At 48.3% G+C, this 26,919-nt stretch overlaps 1 protein-coding gene across 3 annotated transcripts in view; it reads left to right on the top strand.

Annotated features, from left to right (window-relative positions):
• The first annotated feature begins 572 nt into the window (after positions 1-572).
• Positions 573-26,919, top strand: part of SLC23A2 (solute carrier family 23 member 2) — a 253,987-nt gene continuing 227,640 nt past the window's right edge. For all 3 annotated transcript variants that reach the window (XM_038747127.1, XM_038747126.1, XM_038747129.1), the window contains exons 1-2: positions 573-656; positions 15,654-15,713. The gene's annotated coding sequence lies outside the window, so the exon portion shown is untranslated. The remainder of the gene's footprint in view (positions 657-15,653; positions 15,714-26,919) is intronic.

Genomic DNA, 26,919 nt, shown 5'->3' with positions numbered 1-26,919 from the left:
GCTACAGGCAGGGGCGGGGCTAGAGGGCGGGTCTAGCCGGCGATCGGTGGAGCGAGAGCGAGGCGGGGCTAGAAGGAAGGGACGGGCCAAGAGGGAAGGGGCGGGGCTAGAGGAGGGGGCGGAGCTAGGCGAGGCCGGGAGGGGTTAAGCGGAAGGGGGCGGGACTAGGGGCGGGGCCAGGCGTAGATTGGATCTGCGGAGCTACAGGAGGGGCGGGGCTACGGGGAAGGGGCGGGGCTAGAGGGCGGGGGCGAGACGGCGATTGGTGGAGCGCGAGGAGGGGGCGGGGCTACGGGGAAGGGGGCGGAGCGGGGGGGTCTCGTCAGTCAGGCCGGAGCCGCCGACCGCCATTTTGCAGGAGGCTGCGGCGGGAGGAGGAGGAGGAGGAGGGAGGAAGGAGGAGGGAGGAAGGAGGAGGGAGGAGGAGGAGCGGGGCGGTCTGCAGTGGTTGCAGCAGGAGCCGCAGTCGCAGGAGCCGCAGCGGAGGAGGTGGAGGCCGAGGAGGAGGACAGGAGAGGACAGGAGAACGGAAGAGAAGAGAGGAGAGGAGAGGAGGAGAGGAGGAGCCCGAGCCTCCTCCTCCTCCTCCTCCTCGTCATCGTCAGCATCCCCGTCCTCCTCCTCCTCCTCGTCCCCGACGGGCAGCCCCCGACCAGGTGAGGCGGCCCCTTCCCCCCTTCCTTTCCCCCTTCCTTCCTTCCTTCCTTCCTTCCTTCCTTCCTTCCTCCCTTCCCCCCTTCCTTCCCTCCTTCCTTCCCTCCTTCCTTCCATCTCCTCCTCCTCCAGGCCGCCCTCCTGGGTGTCCCTCGCCCCATCCCCGCCCCCCGTTGGGCCCTGACCTGGTTTCTCCCCGGCTCCCTTCTCCTCTTCTTCTTCGTCTTTCCCCCCTTCTGCCTTGCCCCTTTCTCCCTTTCTCCCTTTCCCCCCTTCCCCCTTTCTGCCTTTCCCATTTTCTCCCTTTCCCGTTTTCTCTCTTCCCCCTTTGCCCCTTTCTCCTTTTCCGCCTTTCCCCCTTTATCCTTTTTCCCCCTCTCCCCCGTTCTCCCTTTCCCCTTTTCTCCCTTCCCTCTTTTTTCCCTTTCCTTTTTTCCCTTTCCCCCTTTCTCCCTTCCTCCTTTCTCCCTTTCCTCCTTTCTCCCTTCCTCCTTTCCCCCTTTCGGCCTTTCCCCCTTTTACCCTGTCCCCTTTCTCCCTTCATCTCCCTGTCCCCCTCTTCTCCCTGTCCCCCTCTTCTCCCTGTCTCCCTCTTCTCCCTGTCTCCCTCTTCTCCCTGTCCCCCTTTCTCCCTTTCCCCCCTTTTTCCCTTTCCCCCCTTTTTCCCTTTCCCCCTTTCCTCCTTCCCGGCCCAGCAGGGTTCCTTGACTTCATTCCTTTCCCCTTTCCTTTCGCCTTTCCCCCATTTCCCCTTCCCTCTTCCCAGCCCAACACGGTTCCTCGGCATCTTTCCTTTCCCCTTTCCTCCTTTTCCCTTCCCCTTTTCCCCGTACCCCCGCCCCCCCTTTCCCCATTCCAGCCCAGCACGGTTCCATCGCTCCATTCCTTTCCCCCATTCCACCATTTCCCCCTTCCCCTTCCCAGCCCGGCCCCTTGGCCTCACTTTCCTTCCCCTTTTCACCTTTCACCTTTCCTTTTCCCCTTCCTTTTCCCCCTTTCCCTTTTTCTCCTTTTCCCTTTTTCCCCTTTCCCCTACCCTGCCCAGCCCGGTCCCTTGGCTTCACTTTCGTTTCCCTCTTTCCTGTCCCCATTCTCCTTTCCCCCTTCCCCATTCCCCCCTTCCCCCTCCCCCTTTCCCCCATTCCCCCTCCCAGCCTAGCATGTTCCCTTGGCCTCACTTTCCTTTCCCCTCTCCCCTGCCTCCTCTCCCCTGCCTCCTTTTCCTGTCCTTTTCCCCTTTCCCCCTTTTCCCTTTCCTCTCCCATTCCCTTTTCCTCTTTCCCCTTCCCCGGCCAAGCATGGTCCCTTGGCTTCTCTTTCCTTTCCCCTTTTCCCGTTCTCCAGCCCAGCAGGGTCCCTCGGCCTTCTCTTTCCTTTCCCTTCGCCCCTTTCCTTTCCCTTTTCCCCTTTCCCCTTTCCCCTGCCGCAGCCCAGCATGGTCCTTTGGGTTCTCTCTCCTTTCCCCCTTTCCCTTCCCTTTCCCCATCCCCGGTGGGCAGCCAGCCCAGCCTGGGATTTTGGGCTGGCCGGCTCTGCCGTGCCCCTGGAAATTGGGGAACACCACCAACTCCCCCCAAACCCAAACCAGGGGGACTGGGGCCCGCCGGCCTGCAGGATGGACGGATGGACGGATGGATGGACGGATGGATGGACCAAAGGAGGGAGATGGTTGGCTGGGCCTCCTCCTTTATCTTTCCAGATGCCTCTGTCCCCCTTTCTTCTTGTGCCCCCGCCCCCCACCCTGTCCTTGACCGAAATTCCCAGCCGAAGAATCCCGCTCCCATTTCGGGCATCCGGCACGCATCCTTGGAAGGCGAGGCCCGGGCCCCGTCGGGAATCCCAGAGAGGTCGGTCACCGGCTCAAGGTGATGGGCTTTTTCCCGCACAGGATCCTCCACCCTGCCAACTTGGCCAAAAAAGAGAGAACCGTCAGGGCGGCCTCCCAACGGGCCCTTCCCCAGGCAGTCTGTCCATCATCGCATCTAATGAGCGCCTAACGGTGTACAGGACGCCGCACCTTTTGAAAAGGCTATTTGTTAAGCGCCTCCTCTGCGCCAGGCTGGACAAGTACCAACTAATAAATAACAATTACGGTCTTTGTTAAGCGCTTAGCATTGTGCCAGGCACCGGACTAGGAGCAGAGTGGCTTAGTGGAAAAGAGCCCGGGCTTGGGAGCCAGAGGTGGTGGGTTCTAATCCCGGCTCCACCACTTAATAATCATAACGATAGCATTTGTTAAGCACTTACTATGTGCAAAGCACTGCTTTAAGCGCTGGGGAGGTTACAAGGTGATCAGGTTGTCCCACAGGGGGTTCGCAGTCTTAATCCCCATTTTACAGATGAGGGAACTGAGGCACAGAGAAGTCAAGTGACTTGCCCAAAGTCACACAAATGGCAATTGGCAGAGCCGGGATTTGAACCCATGACCTCTGACTCCAAAGCGCTTTCCACTGAGCCGCGCTGCTTCACTTAGCAGCTGGGTGACTTTGGGCAAGTCCCCTCACTTCTCTGGGCCTCAGTTCCCTCATCTGGATAATGGGACCGTGAGCCCCCCGTGGGACAACCTGATCACCTTATATCTCCCCCAGTGCATAGAACAGTGCTTGGCACATAGTAAGCGCTTAACAAATACCATCGTTATTATCATTACTGTTATTATTATTCTTACTAAGCCCTGGGCACTGTACTAAGCGCTAATCAGGTTGGGCACGGTCCCTTATCCCACGTGGGGCTCCCGGTCTTCACCCCCGTTTTCCAGATGAGGGAACCGAGGTGCAGAGACTGGCCCAAGGTCACTCAGCAGAGGAGGGGCGGAGCCGGGATTAGAACCCAGGTCCTCGTTTCTTGCTGTTGAACCTTTAGAGAAGCAGCGTGGCTCAGTGGCAAGAGCCCGGGCCTGGGAATCAGAGGTCGTGGGTTCTAATCCCGGCTACACCGCTCGTCCGCCCTGTGACCTTGGGCGAGCCGCTTCAGTTCGGGGCCTCGGTGACCTCATCTGTCAAATGGGGATGAGGGCCGTGAGCCCCACGTGGGACAACCTGATGACCTGGTATCTACCCCATTGCTTGGCACATAATAAGCGCTTAGCAAATACCATCGTTGTTATTATTAGTTGTTATTTTAAGAAGCGCTTTGGAGAGGACAATATAACAGAGTCATTCCCTGCCCACGACGAGTTTACCGCCTAGAGAGGGAGGCAGACGTGAGTGTTTATTTCTATAAACAGATTACAGCTGTGGACGTCAGTGCTGTGGGGCTGAGGAAAAAAGGGGAGGGATTCATTTATTCATTCATTCAGTCGTATTTATTGAGCGCTTACTGTGTGCAGAGCACTGTACTAAGCGCTTGCAAAGTACAGCTGCAAGGCTGATGCAGCAGGGAGTGGGAGAAGAGGAAAGGAGGGCTTAGTCAATAATAATAATAATTATTATTTTTATTATTATGTCACCTGATGAGAAGCAAGGCGGCCCAGTGGGGCCGGAAGCCCGAAAGACCTGGGTTCTCATAATAATAATCATCAATCGTATTTATTGAGCGCTTACTATGTGCAGAGCACTGTACTAATAATGATGTACTGATAATACATCATTATTACATCTTTTACATTTTACATTTTATTACATTATTACATCTTTTAGACTGTGAGCCCACTGTTGGGTAGGGACTGTCTGTATGTGTTGCCAATTTGTACTTCCCAAGCGCTTAGTCCAGTGCTCTGCACATAGTAAGCGCTCAATAAATACGATTGACGATAATGATGATGATGGCATTTGTTAAGCGCTTCCTATGTGCAAAGCACTGTTCTAAGCGCTGGGGCGGGTACAAGGTGATCAGGTTGTCCCACTTGAGGCTCACGGTCTTCATCCCCATTTTCCAGATGAGGGAACTGAGGCCCAGAGAAGTGAAGGTTTATTTTACTTGTACATATGTATTCTATTTGTTTTATTTTGTTAGTATGTTTGGTTTTGTTCTCTGTCTCCCCCGTTTAGACTGTGAGCCCACTGGTGGGTAGGGACTGTCTCTAGATGTTGCCAGTTTGTACTTCCCAAGCGCTTAGTACAGTGCTGTGCACATAGTAAGTGCTCAATAAATACGATTGATGATGATGATGATGATGAAGTGGCTTGCCCGAAGCCACCCAGCTGACAGGTGGCGGAGCCGGGATTAGAACCCAGGACCTCTGACCTTCTCATCCCAGCTCCGCCGCTTGTCTGGCACCTCGGGCGAGCCGCTTTGAGCTTCTCTGTGCCTCAGTTCCCTCGTCCGGAAAAGCGGGACTGAGACCGTGAGCCTTTCGTGGGACAGGGACGGCGACCGACCCAAGGTGTCGCGTATCTACCCCAGCGCTCAGTACAGTGCCCGGCACATAAGAAGCGCTTTACAGTTATTCTTATTGCTCTCCGATGTCCCACAGCTAGTCTGGGATGTGGTGATCCCCGAACCCTGACGGCCCTCCAGTCAACGATCGGATCTGCCCCATGTTGGGTAGGGACTGTCTCTATATGTTGCCAATTTGTACTTCCCAAGCGCTTAGTACAGTGCTCTGCTCATAGTAAGCACTCAATAAATATGATTGATTGATTGATCTGCCGTGCGGCCTTGGGGCAAGCCACTTCACTTCTCTCCGTCTCACCGACCTCATCTGTCAAATGGGGGTGGAGACCGTGAGCCCCACGCGGGACAGGGGACTGTGTCCGACCCGATTTACTTGTGTCCACCCCAGCGTCCACTACAGTGCCTGGCCCGTAGTAAGTGCTTAACAAATCAATCAATCAATCAGTCGTATTTATTGAGGGCTTACCGTGTGCACAGCACTGTACTAAGCGCATTAACAAATGCCACAAATGTATTAACGATCAGATCGCTGGAGATGATAATAGTGATGGTATTTGTTCATTCATTCAATCGTATTTATTGAGCGCTTACTGTGTGCAGAGGACTGTACTAAGCGCTTGGGAAGTACAGGTCGACGGCGTATAGAGGCGGTCCCTACCCAACAATGGGCTCACAGTCTGGAAGGGGTGACAGACAACAAAACAAAACATGTGCCACACACTGTTCTAAGTGCTGGGGTAGATACAAGGTCATCAGGTTGTCTCAGGTGGGGCTCACGGTCTTAATCCCCATTTTACGGATTCATTCAGTCATAGTTATTGAGCGCTTACTGTGTGCAGAGCACTGGACTAAGCGCTTGGGAAGTACATGTTGGCAACATAGAGAGACGGTCCCTACCCAACAGCGGGCTCATAGTCTAGAAGGGGGAGACAGACGACAAAGGAAAACATATTAACAAAATAAAATAAATAGAATAAATATGTACAAAAATAAATAAATAAATAGAGTAATAAATACGAACAAACATCTATCCATATATACAGGTGCTGTGGGGAGGGAAGGAGGTAAGGCCCAGGGGAGGACAGGGAGATCACTGAGGCACAGAGAATAATAATAATAATAATAATGATGGCATCTGTTAAGCGCTTGCGATGTGCGAAGCACTGTTCTAAGCGCTGGGGGGGATACAAGGTGATTCATTCATTCAATCATATTTATTGAGCGCTTACTGTGTGCAGAGCACTGTACTAAGCGCTGGGGAAGTCCAAGTTGGCAACATGTAGAGACGGTCCCTACCCAACAGCGGGCTCATAGTCTAGAAGGGGGAGACAGATGACAAGACAAAACATATTAACAAAATAAAATAAATAGAATAAATATGTACAAATAAAATAAATAAATAAATAGAGTAATAAATACGTACAAACATATAGTCATATATGCAGGTGCTGTGGGGAGGGGAAGGAGGTAAGGCCTGGGGGAGGACGGGGAGATCACTGAGGCACAGGGAATAATAATAATAATAATAATGATGGCATCTGTTAAGTGCTTACGATGTGCGAAGCACTGTTCTAAGCGCTGGGGGGGATACAAGGTGATTAATTCATTCAATTGTATTTATTGAGCGCTTACTGTGTGCAGAGCACTGTACTAAGCGCTTGGGAAGTCCAAGTTGGCAACATCTAGAGACGGTCCCTACCCAACAGCGGGCTCACAGTCTAGAAGCAGCGTGGCTCAGTGGGAAAAGCCCGGGCTTAGGAGTCATGGGTTCAAATCCCGGCTCCACCAATTGTCAGCTGTGGGACTTTGGGCAAGTCACTTCACTTCTCTGTGCCTCAGTTCCCTCATCTGTAACATGGGGATTAGGGTTGTGAGCCCCCCGTGGGACAACCTGATCACCTTGCAGCCTCCCCAACACTTAGAACAGTGCTTTGCACATAGTAAGCGCTTAATAAATGCCATTATTATTATTATTATTGTTGAAAAAATACCAGCAGCCGCATCTTTGGCTTCTTTGATAGTCTCGCTTAATTCAGTGCTTGGAGCACTTTAGTTGCTCTGTAACTCATTCATTCATTCGGTTACAGCTGAGGACTGACTGTGTACTAAGCACTTGGGAGAGGACAGTATAATGATATAATAGAGAAGAGAAGCAGCGTGGCTCAGTGGAAAGAGCCCGGGTTTTGGAGTCAGAGGTCATGGGTTCAAATCCCGGCTCTGCCAATTGTCAGCTGTGTGACTTTGGGCAAGTCACTTCACTTCTCCGGGCCTCAGTTCCCTCATCTGTAAAATGGGGATTAAGACTGTGAGCCGGACGTGGGACAGACTTGTATCCCCCCAGCACTTAGAACAGTGCTTTGCACATAGTAAGCGCTTAATAAATGTTATCATTATTATTATTATTATAGACACATTCCCTGGCCAGAGGCAGGACATGAGGGAGGGGTCAGCAGCGAGATTCAGTCGTATTTATTGAGCGCTTACTGTGTGCAGAGCACTGTACTAAGCGCTTGGGAAGTAGGTCGGCAACATCTAGAGACGGTCCCTACCCAACAGCGGGCTCACAGTCTAGAAGGGGGAGACAGGGAACAAAACAAAACATGGGGACAGGTGTCAAGTCGTCAGAGCAAATAGAATTAAAGCTAAATTCATTCATTCAGTCATATTTATGGGGCGCTTACTGTGTGCAGAGCACTGTACTAAGTGCTTGGGAAGTACAAGTCGGCAATCAGAGGTCATGGGTTCAAATCCCGGCTCCGCCAATTGCCAGCTGTGTGACTTTGGGCAAGTCACTTCACTTCTCTGGGCCTCGGTTCCCTCATCTGGAAAATGGGGATCATCATCATCATCATCAATCGTATTTATTGAGCGCTTACTGTGTGCAGAGCACTGTACTAAGCGCTTGGGAAGTACAAATTGGCAACATATAGGGACAGTCCCTGCCCAACAGTGGGCTCACAGTCTAAAAGAAGGGATGAAGACTGTGAGCCCCCCGTGGGACAACCTGATCACCTTGGAACCTCCCCAGCTCTTAGAACAGTGCCTTACATGTAGTAAGTGCTTAATAAATGCTATCATTATTATTATTCTTATTATATAGAGATGGTCCCTACCCAACAGTGGGCTCACAGTTGCCTGCTGTGTGACCTTGGACAGGTCACTTAATTGCCCTGTGCCTCTGTTTCCTATCTAGAGACGGTCCCTACCCAACAATGGGCTCACAGTCTAGAAGGGGAAGACAGAGAACAAAACAAAACATGTGGACGGGTGTCAAGTCGTCAGAATAAATAGAAGTAAATCTAGGGAAGCAGCGTGGCTCAGTGGAAAGAGCCTGGGCTTTGGAGTCGGAGGTCATGGGTTCAAATCCCGGCTCCGCCAACCGTCAGCTGTGTGACTTTGGGCAAGGCACTTCACTTCTCTGGGCCTCAGTGACCTCATCTGTCAAATGGGGATGAAGACTGTCCCACGTGGGGCTCACAATCTGATCATCTTGTAACGTCCCCAGCGCTTTAGACTGTGAGCCCACTGTTGGGTAGGGACTTTCTCTATATGTTGCCAACTTGGACTTCCCAAGCGCTTAGTACGGTGCTCTGCACACAGTAAGCGCTCAATAAATACGATTGATTGATTAGAACAGTGCTTTGCACATAGTAAGCACTTAATAAATGCCATTATTATTATTATTATTAGGTGGACATCGTTGACGAAATAAATAGAATAGTAAATGTGTCCAAGTAAAACAGAGTAATAAATCCGTGCAAACAGATATACAGGTGCTGTGGGGAGGGGAAATAGGGGAGAAAGGTAAGATCAAGGCACAGTGAGAAGGTTGACGTGAGCGGCGGCAGAGGATCAATCAGTCAATCAATTGTATTTATTGAGCGCTTACTGTGTGCAGAGCACTGTACTGGGCTGGAGAAGGAGAAAAGGGAGGAGGGGGCGAGGGGATGGACGGCTTTATAGCCAAAAGTGACCATTTTCCGTTGGATACGGAGGTGGACGGGCGACCGCTGGCCTTTTTTTCGGTGGGGGTGGCAGGCCCAGGTGGTTTTTATAGCAAAATGATGCGGGCAGCAGAGGGAAGTCTGGACCGGAGTCGGGAGAGACCAGGAGGCCGGGAGGTCAGCGGGGAGGCTGATGCCGTCATCCCGGCGGGGAGGATGAGCGACTGGATTGACACGGGAGCAGTTTGGATGGAGAGGAGAGGGCGGATTTTAGCCCGGTTGGGAAGGTGGGGCCGACAGGATTTAGGGACGGATTGAAGATGGGGGTTGCATTAGAGAGGAGTCCATCAATCAATCAATCAGTCGTATTTATTGAGCGCTTACTGTGTGCAGAGCACCGTACTAAGCGCTTGGGAAATACAAGTTGGCAACACAGAGACAGTCATCATCATCATCAGTCGTATTTATTGAGCGCTTACTGTGCAGAGCACTGTACTAAGTGCTTGGGAAGTCCAAGTTGGCAACATCTAGAGACGGTCCCTACCCAGCAGTGGGCTCACAGTCTAAAAGAGGGAGACAGGGAACAAAACCAAACATACTAACAAAATAAAATAAATAGAATAGATAGGTACAAGTAAAATAAATAAATAGACTAATAAATCTGTACAAACATATATCCATATATACAGGTGCTGTGGGGAAGGGAAGGAGGTAAGGCCGAGAGGAGGACGAGGAGATCACTGAGGCACAGAGAATAATAATAATAATAATGATAGCATCTGTTAAGCGCTTACGATGTGCGAAGCACTGTTCTAAGCGCTGGGGGGGATACAAGGTCATTCATTCAATCGTATTTATCATCATCATCATCGGTCGTATTTATTGAGCGCTTACTATGTGCAGAGCACTGTACTAAGCGCTTGGGAAGTACAAATTGGCAACATATAGAGACAGTCCCTACCCAACAGTGGGCTCACAGTCTAAAAGGGGATAATAATAATGATGACATTTATTAAGCGCTTACTATGTGCAAAGCACTGTTCTGAGCTCCCGGGAGGTTACAAGGTGATGAGGTTGTCCCACGGGGTGGGGGAGGCTCACAGTCTTAATCCCCATTTTACAGATGAGGGGACTGAGGCACAGAGAAGTTAAGTGGCTTGCCCGGGCTCTTTCCACTGAGCCACGCTGCTTCTTGGACTCCCCAGGTCCTTGCTTAGCTCAGTGTCCTGAGCACCGTAGGTGCTATTTATTGATCAAAGATGGGAAGAGACCCCAAAACTGGTTAAAAACCGATCTAAAATCCAAGGGGAATTTAAAACCTCATCATCCGGGAAGAGACGGTGGGGCCCGGGAGCCTATTTTTAGGAGCCCGAGTTTCCTGAGGTGAAGAGAGGGGTCAGAGGAAGGAAGTGGAGCTTCCCAAGTGCTTAGTACACTCAATAAATACGATTGAACGAGTGAATGAATAATAATAATAATGGCATTTGTTAAGCGCTTACTATGTTGTGCAAAGCACTGTTCTAAGCGCTGGGGGGGATACAAAGTGATCAGGTTGTCCCGCGTGGGGCTCACAGTCATCATCCCCATTTTACAGATGAGGGCACTGAGGCTCCGAGAAGTTAAGTGACTTGCCCAAGGGCACACAGCAGACATTCATTCATTCAATCGTATTTATTGAGCGCTTACTGTGTGCAGAGCACTGTACTAAGCGCTTGGGAAGTACAAGTTGGCAGTGTATAGGGATGGTCCCTACCCAACAGTGGGCTCACAGTCTAGAAGGGGAAGACAGACAACAAAACAAAACGTATTAACAGAATAACAGAAATAGAATAGATATGTACAAGTAAAATAGAGTAATAATAATAATGGCGTTTTTTAAGCGCTTACTATGTGCAAAGCACTGTTCTAAGCGCTGGGGGGATGCAAAGAGATCAGGTTGTCCCGCGTGGGGCGCACAGTCATCATCCCCATTTTACAGATGAGGGAACTGAGGCCCAGAGAAGTGAAGTGACTTGCCCAAGGTCACACAGCAGACATGTGGCAGAGGCGGGATTCGAACCCGTGACCCCCGAGACTCCCAAGCCCGTGCTCTTTCCCCTGAGCCACTGCTTCTCACTTGGGAAAAGTCAAAGACGATTATCTGTCACCGTCCCAGAACGCGGTGACGGTTGGAAGCCCGTCCAGCGTGGCTCAGTGAAAAGAGCCCGGGCTTTGGAGTCAGAGGTCATGGGTTCGAATCCCGGCTCCGCCAATTGTCAGCTGTGTGACCTTGGGCAAGTCACTTAACTTCTCGGAGCCTCAGTTCCCTCCTCTGTAAAATGGGGATGAGGACTGTCAGCCCCACGTGGGACAACCCGATCACTTTGTATCCCCCCCAGCGCTTAGAACAGTGCTTTGCGCATCGTAAGCGCTTAACAAATGCCAACATTATTATTATTCTTTAGAGTCAGAGGTCACGGGTTCGAATCCCGACTGTGGAGAGGCGGCCTTGAGCCGTCACGTCGAAGGGGAGGGAGAGGCCCGGCGGGACAGAACGGGACGGGACAGGACTCCCCGTTCACCGGGAGGCGGAACGTGATGGTTTTTTGTTTTGTTTGCTTTCTTTTCGAAAGGGGATTTGTTCAGCCCTTACACCCTGCCAAGGCATTGTACTGGGCTCCGAGGTAGATAAAAGGTAACCAGGTTGGATACGGTCCACGGCAATAATAAATAAATAACCATATATACTTGTGGTACTCGTTCAACCCTTCCTGAGGTAGAGACAAGTTGAGTGGGTTGGACACAGGCCGTGTAAATAATAAAATAAATCATCATCATCATCAGTCGTATTTATTGAGCGCTTACTATGTGCAGAGCACTGCACTGAGCGCTTGGGAAGTACAAATTGGCAACATCTAGAGACAGTCCCTACCCACCAGTGGGCTCACAGGCTAAAAGGGGGAGACAGAGAACAAAACCAAACATACTAACAAAATAAAATAAATAGAATAGATATGGACAAGTAAAATAATCAATCAATCAATCAATCAATCGTATTTATTGAGCGCTTACTATGTGCAGAGCACTGTACTAAGCGCTTGGGAAGTACAAATTGGCAACACATAGAGACAGTCCCTACCCAACAGTGGGCTCACAGTCTAAAAGGGGGAGACAGAGAACAGAACCAAACATACCAACAAAATAAAATAAATAGGATAGAAATGTACAAGTAAAATAAATGAATAAATAGAGTAATAAATATGTACAACCATATATCCATATATACAGGTGCTGTGGGGAAGGGAAGGAGGTAAGATGGGGAATGGAGGGGGGATGAGGGGGAGAGGAAGGAAGGGGCTCAGTCTGGGAAGGCCTCCTGGAGGAGGTGAGCTCTCAGCAGGGCCTTAAAGGGAGGATAATAATAATGAGTAAATTCTGGGATGTGTTCAGCCCTGTCTATGTGCTCAGCACTGTTCTAAGCGCCGGGGTAGATACAAGGTAATCAAGTCGGACTCAGTCCCTATCAATCCCTGTCTTCTAGACTGTGAGCCCACTGTTGGGTAGGGACCGTCTCTAGATGTTGCCAACTTGGACTTCCTAAGCGCTTAGTACGGTGCTCTGCACACAGTAAGCGCTCAATAAATACGATTGAATGAATGAATGAGTGTTGGGTAGGGACTGTCTCTAGATGTTGCCAACTTGGACTTCCCAAGCGCTTAGTACAGTGCTCTGCTCACAGTAAGTGCTCAATAAATACGATTGAATGAATGAATGTTAGATAGGGACCGTCTCTATATGTTGCCACTTGTACTTCCCAAGCGCTTAGTACAGTGCTCTGCACGCGGTAAGCGCTCAATAAATATGATTGAATGAATGAATAAATGTTGGGTAGGGAACGGCTCTTATATGTTGTCAACTTGTACTTCCCAAGCGCTTAGTCCAGTGCTCTGCACACAGTAAGCGCTCAATAAATGCCATTGAATGAATGAATGAATGAATGAATGTTGGGTAGGGACTGTCTCTTATATGTTGCCAACTTGTACTTCCTAAGCACTTAGTCCAGTGCTCTGCACACAGTAAGCGCTCAATAAATACGGTTGAATGAATGAATGAATGTTGGGTAGGGACCGTCTCTAGATGTTGCCAACTTGTACTTCCCAAGCGCTTAGTACAGGGCTCTGCACACATTAAGCGCTCAATAAGTACGATTGAATGAATGAATGTTGGGTAGGGACCGTCTCTATATGTTGCCAACTTGTACTTCCCAAGCGCTTAGTCCAGTGCTCTGCATACAGTAAGCGCTCAATAAATACGATTGAGTGAATGAATGAATGAATGTTAGGTAGGGACCGTCTCTTATATGTTGCCAACTTGTACTTCCCAAGTGCTTAGTACAGTGCTCTGCACACAGTAAGTGCTCAATAAATACAATTGAATGAATGAATGAATGAATGTTGTGTAGGGCCCGTCTCTATATGTTGCCTACTTGTACTTCCCAAGCGCTTAGTACAGTGCTCTGTACAAGGTAAGCGCTCAATAAATAAGATTGAATAAATGAATGAATCCTACTTGGGGCTCACAGTCTTCATTCCCATTTGACAGATGAGGGAACTGAGGCCCAGAGAAGTGAAGTGACTTGCCCAAAGTCACCCAGCTGACAACTGGCGGAGCCGGGATTTGAACCCACGACCTCTGACTCCAAAGCCCGGGCTCTTTCCACTGAGCCACGCTGCTTCTCCAAAGCCAAGTGGCGGTGACAGGGTCACGCAGCCGACAAGCGGCGGAGTCAGGATTAGAACCCAGGGCCCCTGACTCTCAGCCCCGGGCTCTATCTCCTAGTCCACGCTGCTTCCCTAAAAATGTCGGAAAATGTTAGAAACGTTTTGACCGAAGGTCCTGGGAGGAATTGTGGAATTGGAGAAGCATGTTTAGGGTGACTTTTAGAGAAGCAGCGTGGCTCAGTGGAAAGAGCCCGGGCTTGGAAGTCGGAGGTCATGAGTTCTAATCCCGACTCTGCCACTTATCAGCTGTGTGACTTTGGGCAAGGCACTTCATGTCTCTGGGCCTCAGTTCCCTCATCTGTAAAATGGGGATGAAGACTGTGAGCCCCACGTGGGACAGCCTGCTCACCTTGTAACCCCCCCAGCACTTAGTGCTTGGCACATAGCGCTTAACAAATGCCATTATTATTATTATTATTATTATTATTCATTCATTCATTCAATCATATATATTGAGCGCTTACTGTGTGCAGAGCACTGTACTAAGCGCTTGGGAAGTACAAGTTGGCAACATATAGAGATGGTCCCTACCCAACAGTGGGCTCACAGTCTAGATAATAATAGCAATATTATTATATTATATTATAATATAGTATATTACATTACATTATATTATATTATCATATTATATTATATCACATTACATCACATTATATATTATATTATATCATATCATATATCATATTACATTACATTATATTATATATTATATATCATATCATATCATATATCATATCATCACATCACATCACATCAATCACATTATATTACATTGTATTATATCATTACATTATATATTATATTATGTTATATTGTATTGTATTATATTATATTATCACATCACATCATCACATCATCACATCATCACATCGCATCACATCACATCATCACATCACATCATCACATCACATCACCACATCACATCACATCACATCATCACATCATATTATATATTATATTGTATTATATTATATTATATTATATATCACACATTTATATATTATATTATATATAATATATATCACAACGGCTAAGTAGACAGGCGTCAATAGCATCAAAATAGATAAATAGAATTGTAGATCTAGACACATCCTTAATAAAATAAATAGAATAATAAATATGTACAAATATACACACAAGTGCTGTGGCGGGGGGGAAGGGGGTACAGCAGAGGGAGGGGAGGAGGAGCGGAGGAAAAGCGGGGGGCTCAGATTTCTAGACCGTGAGCCCGTTGTTGGGTAGGGACCGTCTCTATCTGTTGCCGAATTGTACTTTCCAAGCGCTCAGTACAGAGCTCTGCACACCGTAAGCGCTCAATAAAGACGACTGAATGCATGAATGAGAATCCAGTGCTCTGCACCGGTCAGCGCTCAATAAATACAACTGAAGCAACCTGGCTCAGTGGAAAGAGCCCGGGCTTTGGAGTCGGAGGTCATGGGTTCAAATCCCGGCTCCGCCAACTGTCAGCTGGGTGACTTTGGGCAAGTCGCTTCACTTCTCTGGGCCTCAGTTCCCTCATCTGGAAAATGGGGATGAAGACCGTGAGCCCCCCGTGGGACAGCCTGATCACCCCGTATCCTCCCCAGCGCTTAAAACAGTGCTTTGCACGTAGTAAGTGCTTAACAGATGCCGTCATTATTATTCTCCCCCTTCTAGACTGCGAGCCCGCTGCGGGGTAGGGACCGTCGCTGTACGTTGCCAACTTGGACTTCCCAAGCGCTCAGTACAGTGCTCTGCACGCAGTAAGCGCTCAGTAAATTGAATGAATGAACAATTGAACGTCTGAATCATCGGCCGGTCATTTCCTTTCGATCGAGGGAAATTTCAAGGAAGCCGGGAAACCGCGGCGGCGAGAGCCGTTGTGATATTTAGCATTCGGAAGGTCATCGGCGGGAGCGGGAGGAAGGGGAAAGCCTGGTGGATCGAGCTGAGCGGCCAACGGCGTTTTGTTTCTCCTCAGAAACCGCCGAGAGAGGACCAAGCCACGAGTTCGAAACCGCCCATCATGATGTAGAGCCAGGTAGGATGGACGTCTCTTCCCCGGCACCCAGTTTTTGTGGTGTCTTTCGCAAAACGGACGCGTTCGCGATCATTTAAGCCCGAGGGGTTTCGCGTCTTTCATTCAGTCGTGCTTACTGTGTTGCCAAGTGCTTAACGATATTAAGCCATATATTAACAAATAATAATATTTTATTTGTACAGATTTATTCTATTTCGTTTTGTTAATCTGTTTTGTTGTCTGTCTCCCTCTTCTCGACTGTGAGCCCGCTGTTGGGTAGGGACTGTCTCTATATGTTGCCAAATTGGACTTCCCAAGCACTTAGTACAGTGCTCTGCACACAGTAAGCGCTCAAGAAGTACGAATGAATGAATGAATTCTATTTATTTTATTTTGTTAGTATGTTTTGTTGTGTTGTCTGTCTCCCCCTTCTAGACTGTGAGCCTGCTGTTGGGTAGGGACCGTCTCTATAGGTTGCCGACTTGGACTTCCCAAGCGCTTAGTACAGTGCTCTGCACACAGTAAGCGCTCTTTTAGACTGTGAGCCCACTGTTGGGTAGGGACTGTCTCTATATGTTGCCAACTTGGACTTCCCAAGCGCTTAGTACAGTGCTCTGCACACAGTAAGCGCTCAATAAATACGATTGATGATGATGAATAAATACGATTGAATGAATGAATGAATGAATGAATTCTATTTATTTTAGTGATGAGTAAATACGATTGAATGAATGAATGAATGAATGAATTCTATTTATTTTATTTTGTTAGTATGTTTTGTTTTGTTGTCTGTCTCCCCCTTCTAGACTGTGAGCCTGCTGTTGGGTAGGGACCGTCTCTAGATGTTGCCAGCTTGGACTTCCCAAGCGCTTAGTACAGTGCTCTGCACACAGTAAGCGCTCAATAAATACGATTGAATGAATGAATGAATGAATTCTATTTATTTTATTTTGTTAGTATGTTTTGTTTTGTTGTCTGTCTCTCCCTTCTAGACTGTGAGCCCGCTGTTGGATAGGGACCGTCTCTATATGTTGCCAAACTGGACTTCCCAAGCGCTTAGTACAGTGCTCTGCACACAGTAAGCGCTCAATAAATACGAATGAATGAATGAATTCTATTTATTTTATTTTGTTAGTATGTTTTGTTTTGTTGTCTGTCTCCCCCTTCTAGACTGTGAGCCCGCTGTTGGGTAGGGACCGTCTCTAGATGTTGCCAGCTTGGGCTTCCCAAGCGCTTAGCACAGTGCTCTGCACACAGGAAGCGCTCAGTAAGTACGATTGAATGAATGAATATTCTCCCAAGCGCTTAGCACAGTCCCCTGACCATACGGAAGCGCTCAATAAATACCACTCATGGATTGCTTTCATTGTCCTTTCCGGGATCCGTCAGTCTGCGTATCCTTTCCCGCTCTCCCAGTTTCACAGTCTTGGGAAGCAGCAGGGCTCAGTGGCAACAATCAATCAATCAATCAATCCTGTTTATTGAGCGCTGTGTGCAGAGCACTGTACTAAGCGCTTGGGAAGTACAAGTTGGCACCATATAGAGACGGTCCCTACCCAACAGCGGGCTCACAGTCTAGAAGCAGGCAACAGCCTGGCCTTGGGCGTCAGAAGGTCATGGGTTCTAATTCTTTGTCTGCTGTGTGACCTTGGGTGAGGTACTTCACGTCTCTGGGCCTCAGTTCCCTCATCTGTAAAATGGCGCTGAAGACTGCGAGCCCCACGTGGGAGAACCTACGTGGTTGTCTATTCTATTTATTTTATTTTGTTAGTATGTTTGGTTTTGTTGTCCCTTTTAGACTGTGAGCCCGCTGTTGGGTAGGGACCGTCTCTAGATGTTGCCAACTTGGACTTGAATAAATGCCATTACTATTATTATATTATTATTAATAATAATAATTCCCATTTTACTGATGAGGTAACTGAGGCCCAGAGAGGTTCAGTGCCATGCCCAAGTCACTCAGCGGACAAGTGGCGGAGCCAGGCTGAAAACCCAGGTGTTTCTGACTCCCCAGGCCTGGCCTCTATCTGTTAGGTCACGCTGCTTATCGCAGCGTGGTTTTGTGGCTATGGCCACGTGTATCAATAGTAATAATAATAGTAATAATAATAATAATGCTAGCATTTGTTAAGCACTTACTATGTGCAGAGCACTGTTCTAAGTGCTGGGTGGGGAGGCAAGGTGATCAGATTGTCCCACGGGGGGCTCACAGTCTTCACCCCCATTTTACAGGTGAGGTCACTGAGGCCAAGTGAAGTGACTTGCCAAAGGTCACACAGCAGACGTGTGGCAGAGCTGGGATTCGAACCCATGACCCCTGACTCCAAAGCCTGTGCTGTTTCCACTGAGCCACGCTGCTTCTGTATAATAATAATAATAATAAGGATGGCATTTGTTAAGCGCTTACTATGTGCAAAGCACTGTTCTAAGCGCTGGGGGGGGGGGGATGCAAGGTGATCATCAGGTTGTCCCACATGGGGCTCACAGTCTTCACCCCCATTTTACAGATGAGGGAACTGAGGCTCCAAGAAGTGAAGTGACTTGCCCAAGGTCACACAGCAGACATGTGGCGGAGCCAGGATTCGAACCCAGGACCCCTGACTCCAAAGCCTGTGCTGTTTCCACTGAGCCACGCTGCTTCTGTATAATAATAATAATAATAATAATAATAATGATGGCATTTGTTAAGCGCTTACTATGTGCAGAGCACTGTTCTAAGCGCTGGGGGGGATACAGGGTGATCAGGTTGTCCCACGTGGGGCTCACAGTCTTCACCCCCATTTTACAGATGAGGGAACTGAGGCTCCAAGAAGTGAAGTGACTTGCCCAAGGTCACACAGCAGACGTGGCGGAGCCAGAGTTCGAACCCAGGACCCCTGACTCCAAAGCCTGTGCTGTTTCCACTGAGCCACGCTGCTTCTCTGTATCAATTTAGTAGCCCCCATTCATTCTTTGAGTTGTATTTATTGAGCACTTATGGTGTGCAAAACATTGTTCTAAGCGCTTGGGACGGTTCGGTGTAACCATAAACGGACACATTCCCTGCCCACAACGATCTTGCGGTGCGGACAGCTTTGTTCCTTGAATTAGTACATTTGTTGGCCCTGACTTTAGCACTGGCTTTTGAAAGTTGCCAGCTTTGGATCTAAAAAAACAGTATTGGGTTGGGTTAGAAAAATCACATAATAATAATAATACTAATAATAATAATAATAATAATAATAATTATGGCATTTGTTAAGCGCTTACTATGTGCAAAGCACTGTTCTAAGTGCTGGGGAGCTTACAAGGTAATAATAATAATAACTATAGTATTTGGTAAGCACTTTTCATTCATTCATTCAGTCGTATTTATTGAGTGCTTACTGTGTGCAGAGCACTGGACTAAGCGCTTGGGAAGTCCAAGTTGGCAGCATATAGAGACGGTCCCGACCCAACATCATCATCATCAATCGTATTTGTTGAGCGCTTACTATGTGCAGAGCACTGTACTAAGCGCTTGGGAAGCACAAATTGGCAACACATAGAGACAGTCCCTACCCAACAGTGGGCTCACAGTCTAGAAGGGGGGAGACGGAGAACAAAACAATAATAATAATAATAATAATAATGGCATTTATTAAGCGCTTACTATGTTCAAAGCACTGTTCTAAGCACCGGGGAGGTTACAAGGTGATCAGGTTGTCCCACGGGGGGCTCCCAGTCTTCATCCCCATTTTCCAGATGAGGGAACTGAGGCCCAGAGAAGTGAAGTGTCTTGCCCAAGGTCACACAGCTGACAATTGGCGGAGCCGGGATTCGATCCCATGACCTCCGACTCCAAAGTCCGTGCTCTTTCCACAGAGCCACGCTGTTTCACCAAACAAAACGTATTAACAAAGTAAAATAAATAGAATAAATATGTACCAATGAAATAGAATAATAAATACGTACAAACATATATACATATATACAGGTGCGTGTGCCGAGCACTGTACTAAGCTCTGGGGTAGATACACTGTCTTCTAGACTGTGAGCCCACTGTTGGGTAGGGACTGTCTCTATATATTGCCAACTTGTACTTCCCAAGCGCTTAGTACAGTGCTCTGCACATAGTAAGCGCTCAATAAATACGACTGATTGATAAATCAGATCCCACACAGGGCTCACGGGCTATGAATCCCTGGTTTTCATTCCGTCGCATTTATTGGAGCGCTTACTCTGTGCTGAGCACTGTACTGTTTTGAGATGAGGGAACTGAGGCACAGAGAAGTGAAGAGACTTGCCCAGGGTCAAACAGCAGGTACGTGGCGGAGGCAGGATTAGAACCCAGGTCCTCTCCCAAGCCTGGGTTCTGGTCATTCATTCAATCGTATTTATTGAGCGCTTACCGTGTGCAGAGCACTGTACTGTTTTGAGATGAGGGAACTGAGGCACAGAGAAGTGAAGGGACTTGCCCAGGGTCAAACAGCAGGTACGTGGCGGGGGCAGGATTAGAACCCAGGTCCTTTCCCAAGCCTGGGTTCTGGTCATTCATTCAGTCGTATTTATTGAGCGCTTACCGTGTGCAGAGCACTGGACTAAGCGCTTGGAAAGTACAATTCAGCAACAGAGAGGGACGATCCCTACGGGCTCACAGTCTAGAATGGGGAGAGACAAGAAAACAAAAAGAAATCAAGTGGACAGGCATCAATAGCATCGATATAAATAAATAGAATCATAGATATATGCACATTATTAATAAATAGAATAATAAATATGAGTATGTATACACAAGTGCCATCGGGCGTGGAAGGAGGGAGAGAGCGGCTTCTGTGTTATTTTCTCGTGTGATAAATCCCACATTATTTCTATTAGTCTATTCTATTTATTTATTCTATTAGTCTATTCTGTTTATTCTATTTTTATTCTATTTATTTATTCTATTTATTCTATCCTATTTATTTTATTTTGTTAGTATGTTTGGTTTTGTTCTCTGTCTCCCCCTTTTAGACTGTGAGCCCACAGTTGGGTAGGGACCGTCGCTATATGTTGCCAACTTGGACTTCCCAAGCGCTTAGTACAGTGCTCTGCACACAGTAAGCGCTCAGTAAATACGATCGATCGATTGATCAAGTTTGCCCAAATAATCGAGTAAGGTTTCTTTCTCTGCAAACGGTTTTAGCAGCCTCCTCAGAGTGGTGGTTTTCAACACGCTGGAACCCGAACTGCGTTTTCTAAAAATGCTCACCATATGTCGGCCTAAATAAATTTAGAGCGGGCCGAGGGGAAATGGCCGCGATTTTTTTTCCTTGGAGTCGTGAGTCCTCGGCACTGTGTTAAAGCCGGTGGAAGAGAGGTTTTCCGTCCGGCCCGGTCACGTTAGCCAAAAGTATTTATGAGCGAGGTTATTTTCTGTTGGAGGCATTGAAAACGGGCTTAGAGGAAGCATTCGGAATCATCGGTTAAGGAAGGAAGCGGGATCGTCGAGCCCAAAGGCGATGGCGAGGATTAGTCAGCGTTCAGGAAACCGCATTTCAAAACCCCGGAGTTTTCCCAAAACCTGGAATTGCAGCCTGGTTTTCATCATCATCATCATCGATCGTATTTATTGAGCACTTACTATGTGCAGAGCACTGTACTAAGCACTTGGGAAGTCCAAGTTGGCAACGTATAGAGACAGTCCTTACCCAACAGTGGGCTCACAGTCTAAAAGGGGGAGACAGAGAACAAGACAACACGTATTAACAAAATAAAATAAATAGAATAGATATGTACAAATAAACAAATAGAGTAATGAATATGTACAAACATATATACAGGTGCTGTGGGGAAGGGAAGGAGGTAAGATGGGGGGATGGAGAGCGGGACGAGGGGGAGAGGAGGGAAGGGGCTGAGTGTGGGAGGGCCTCCTGGAGGAGGTGAGCTCTCAGCAGGGCCTTGAAGGGAGGAAGAGAGCGAGCTTGGCGGGTGGGCAGAGGGATTGGGGGCATTCCGGGCCCGGGGTCGATGGCGGGACAGGCGAGAACGAGGTACGGTGAGGAGATTAGCGGCGGAAGAGCGGAGGGTGCGAGCTGGGATGGAGAAGGACAGAAGGGAGGGGAGGTAGGAGGGGGCCAGGGGATGGATGGATGGATGGATGGACAGCCTGGAAGCCCAGGGGGAGGAGTTTCTGCCTGATGGTTTTCCTCGGAACGCTGCCGTTCCGGTGGGGCTCCGGCCTTGGCTTCCTCCTTCCAGTCGTGAAGGAGATCCATTCATTCGATCATATTTATTGAGCGCCTACTGAAGAGCTCGGGCTTTGGAGTCAGAGAGTCATGGGTTCGAATTCCGGCTCCGCCAGAAGTCTGCTGTGTGACCTTGTGGGCAAGTCACTTAACTTCTCTGAGCCTCAGTTCCCTCATCTGTAAAAATGGGGATGAAGACTGTGAGCCCCCCGTGGGACAACTTGATCCCACTGTATCCCCCCCAGCGCTTAGAACGGTGCTTTGCACAGAGTAAGTTATTTTTTTTTGGAGAAGCAGCGTGGCTCGGTGGAAAGAGCCCGGGCTCGGGAGTCAGAGGTCATGGGTTCAAATGCCGGCTCCGCCACTTGTCAGCTGTGGGACTTTGGGCGAGTCACTTCACTTCTCCGGGCCTCAGTTCCCTCATCTGTAAAATGGGGGTGAAGACTGGGAGCCCCCGTGGAACAACCCGACCGCATTGTAACCTCGCCAGCGCTTAGAACAGTGCTTGGCTCATAGTAAGCGCTTAATAAATGCCATTATCATTATTATTATTATTATTATTATTATTATTACTGTGTGCAGAGTACTGTGCTAAGCGCTTGGGATGGATTCCCTGCTCACAGTGAGCTTCCAGTCTAGAGGAGGGTGGCAGACATGAATAGAAATAAATAAATGAGGGATAAGTGAAATAAATAAATGAGGGAGATGGACATAAGCGGTGCCCAGTGTTGGGTAGGGACCGTCTCTACATGATGCCAACTTGTACTTCCCAAGCGCTTAGTACAGTGCTCTGCACACAGGAAGCGCTCAATAAATACGATTGATTGATTGACGGATTCCCTGCCCACAGTGATCTTCCCAGTCCAGAGGAGGGGAGGCAGAGATGAATAGAAATAAATAAATGAGGGATAAGTGAAATCAATAAATGAGGGAGATGGACATAAGCGGTGTGGGGCTGGGAGGGGGGAAGAGGAAAGGGAGAGAGTCAGGGTGAAGCAGAAGGGAAGGGGAGATGAGGAAAGGGGGGCTTAGGGAAGGCTTCTTGGAGGAGATCCATTCATTCGATCGTATTTATTGAGCACCTACTGTGTGCTGAGTACTGTACTAAGCGCTTGGGACAGATTCCCTGCCCACAGTGAGCTTCCAGTCTAGAGGAGAGGAGGCAGACATGACTAGAAATAAATAAATGAGGGAGGTGGACATAAGCGGTGTGGGGCTGGGAGGGGGGATGAGGAAAGGGAGCACGTCGGAGACACAGAAGGGAGTGGGAGAAGAGGAAAGCGGGGCTTAGGGAAGGCTTCTTGGAGGAGATCCATTCGTTTGATCATATTTATTGAGCGCCTACTGTGTGCAGAGTACTGTACTAAGCGCTGGGGACAGATTTCCTGCCCACAGTGAGCTTCCAGTCTAGAGGAGGGTGGCAGACATGACTAGAAATAAATAAATGAGGGGTAAGTGAAATCAATAAATGAGGGAGATGGACATAAGCGGTGTGGGGCTGGGAGGGGGGATGAGGAAAGGGAGCGAGTCGGAGACGCAGGAGGGAGTGGGAGAAGAGGGAAGGGGGGCGTAGGGAAGGCTTCTTGAAGGAGATCCATTCATTTGATCGTATTTATTGAGCGCCTACTGTGTGCAAAGCACCGTTCTAAGCACTAGGGAGGTTACAAGGTGATCAGGTTGTCCCACGGGGGGCTCACAGTCATTCATTCATTCATTCATTCAATCGTATTTATTGAGCGCTTACTGTGTGCAGAGCACTGGACTAAGCGCTTGGGAAGTCCAAGTTGGCAACATCTAGAGACGGTCCCTACCCAACAGCGGGCTCACAGTCTAGAAGGGGGAGACAGACAACGAAACAAAACATACTAACAAAATAAAATAAATACAATTCATTCATTCATTCAATCGTATTTATTGAGCGCTTACTGTGTGCAGAGCACTGTACCAAGCGCTTGGGAAGTACAAGTTGGCAACATATAGAGATGGTCTCCACCTTCTAGGTCCCTACCTAGAAGGGGGAGACAGACAACAAAACAAAACAGTCCTAATCCCCATTTTCCAGATGAGGTCACTGAGGCCCAGAGAAGTGAAGTGACTTGCCCAAAGTCACCCAGCTGACAATTCCCGGAGCCGCGATCAGAACCCGGGACCTCTGACTCCAATGCCCGGGCTCTTTTCCACTGAGCCATGCTGCTTCTCTATATCAAATATTCTATTTATTTATTCTATTGATTTTATTTTGTTAGTATGTTTGGTCTTGTTGTCTGTCTCCCCCTCTTAGACTGTGAGCCCACTGCTGGGCAGGGACCGTCTCTATATGTTGCCAACTTGGACTTCCCGAGCGCTTAGTACAGTGCTCTGCTCACAGTAAGCACTCAATAAATACGATTGACTGATTGATTGATTGATATCCATGCCGCTTTGCTGTTCTTCTGTGGGTGTAAACCAGGCTGCTTTGATAGATGATGATGATGATGATGGTATTTGTTAAGCGCTTACTATGTGCCAAGCGCTGATAGATGAGCCTTCACACACTCGGAAGTGAATTTCAAGACTTTGGGGTGAGAGAGAAGTGAAGGCTTCAGAGGAGAAAGAGCGGGAAGGGAAAAAGATGTTCAGCGTAGAAATAATCAAATTTGCCAATACCTACTCTGCTGTGGTTTCCCCTGCAAGACTATCCGCTTCTTGAGGGCAGGCGTTTTATCTTCTAGTCTTTTATCTTCTAGACTGTGAGCCCACCGTTGGGTGGGGCCCGTCTCTCTATGTTGCCAACTTGGACTTCCCAAGCGCTTAGTCCAGCGCTCTGCACACAGTAAGCGCTCAATCAATACGATTGATTGATTGATTATCTTCTAAGGTTCTTGTCCGCTCGAGCTCTTAGTATGGTGCTCTGAAAAATAATAATGATGATGATGGTTTTTGTTAAGCACTTTCGATTGATTGATCGATTGATTATCTTCTAAGGTTCTTGTCCGCTCGAGCTCTTAGTATGGTGCTCTGAAAAATAATGATGGTGATGATGGGTTTTGTTAAGCACTTTCGATTGATCGATCGATTGATTATCTTCTAAGGTTCTTGTCCGCCTGAGCTCTTAGTATGGTGCTCTTAAAAATGATGATGATGGTTTTTGTTAAGCACTCACTATGTGAGTAAGTGCTCACGTAGAAGCAGCGTGGCTCAGTGGAAAGAGCCCGGGCTTTGGAGTCAGAGGTCGTGGGTTCAAATCCCGGCTCCGCCAGCTGTCAGCTGGGTGACTTTGGGCAAGTCACTTCACTTCTCTGGGCCTCAGTTCCCTCATCTGGAAAATGGGGGTGATGACTGTGAGCCCCACGCGGGACAACCTGATCACCTTGTATCCCCCCAGCGCTTAGAACAGTGCTTTGCACAGAGTAAGTGCTTAACAAATGCCATTATTATTATTATTATAGACGGAGGAGACAGACAATAAAACTAATGAACTCTGTTATATTCTCCTGAGCGCTCAGTGCTCCTCCGGGGCACTTTCATTCCTTCATTCAATCTTACTTATTGAGCGCTATGCGTGGCTCAGTGGGGAAAAACCTGGGTTTTGGAGTCAGAGGTCATGGGTTCAAATCACGACTCCGCCAATTGTCAGCTGTGTGACTTTGGGCAAGTCACTTCACCTCTCTGGGCCTCAGTTCCTTCATCTATAAAATGGGGATTAAGACTGTGAGCCCCCCGTGGGACAACCTGATCACTTTGTAACCTCCCCAGCGCTTAGAACAGTGCTTTGCACATAGTAAGCGCTTAACAAATACCATTATTATTATTATTATAGACGGGGGAGACAGACAATAAAACTAATGAACTCTGTTATATTCTCCTGAGCGCTCAGTGCTCCTCCGGAGCACTTTCATTCCTTCATTCAATCCTACTTATTGAGCGCTTACTGTGCCAAGCACTGTACAGAGAAGCAGCATGGCTCAGTGGAAAAGAGCCCGGGCTTTGGAGTCAGAGGTCATGGGTTCAAATCCCGGCTCCGCCAATTGTCAGCTGTGTGACTTTGGGCAAGTCACTTCACCTCTCTGTGCCTCAGTTCCCTCATCTTTAAAATGGGGATTAAGACTGTGAGCCCCCCGTGGGACAACCTGATCACCTTGTAACCTCCCCAGCGCTTAGAACAGTGCTTTGCACATAGTAAGCGCTTAATAAATGCCATTATTAGTATTATTATTACTAATAGGTGCTTGGGAATTACAAAGCGGCAACAGTGCTCTGCACACAGTAGACCCTAAGCTCATTGAGGACAGAAACTGTGTCTACTAACACTCTTGTACCTCCTCTAAAACGTACTTACTACGTGCCAGGCACTGTACTAAGCGCTGGGGCGGATACAAGGTAATCAGGTTGGACACAGTCCCTGTCCCACGTGGGGCTCCCAATCTCCTTCCCCATTATACAGATGGAAGTAACTGAGGCCCGGAGAAGTGAAGTGACTTACCCAAGGTCACACAGCAGACAAGTGGCAGAGCCGGGATTAGAACCCAGGTCCTTCTGACGCCCAGGCTGGGTTTTTTTTTTTTTTATAACGGCTTCTATTAAGCGCTTACTATGTGCAAAGCACTGTTCTAAGCGCTGGGGAGGTTACAAAGTAATCAGGTTGTGTAGGGACCGTCTCTATATGTTGCCAACTTGTGCTTCCCAAGCGCTTAGTACAGTGCTCTGCACACAGTAAGCGCTCAATAAATACGATTGATGATGATGATGATGACGACTAGGCCTTTCCGCTTCTCTTTACGTCCGCTGAGTTTAGTTCTAGACAGTGAGTCCGTTGTTGGGTAGGGACCGTCTCTAGATGTTGCCAACTTGGGCTTCCCGAGCGCTTAGTACAGTGCTCTGCACACAGTAAGCGCTCAATAAATACGACTGATTATTTGGTTTATTCATTTTTGCTTTTATTTTTCGCAGCGTCTCTCCTGTTTTTAGACTTGTGCCCATTGCACGTAGTCAGCCTGCGTCCGCTTTGTCCGATAGCTCCTTGAGGAGCAGTGCTTGGCATGTACTAAGCGCTTAACAAATAC

Source organism: Tachyglossus aculeatus, chromosome 5 (genome assembly GCF_015852505.1).
Source record: "Tachyglossus aculeatus isolate mTacAcu1 chromosome 5, mTacAcu1.pri, whole genome shotgun sequence".
Taxonomy (NCBI): Eukaryota; Metazoa; Chordata; class Mammalia; order Monotremata; family Tachyglossidae; genus Tachyglossus; species Tachyglossus aculeatus.
This window is presented reverse-complemented; position numbering and strand designations above follow the sequence as displayed.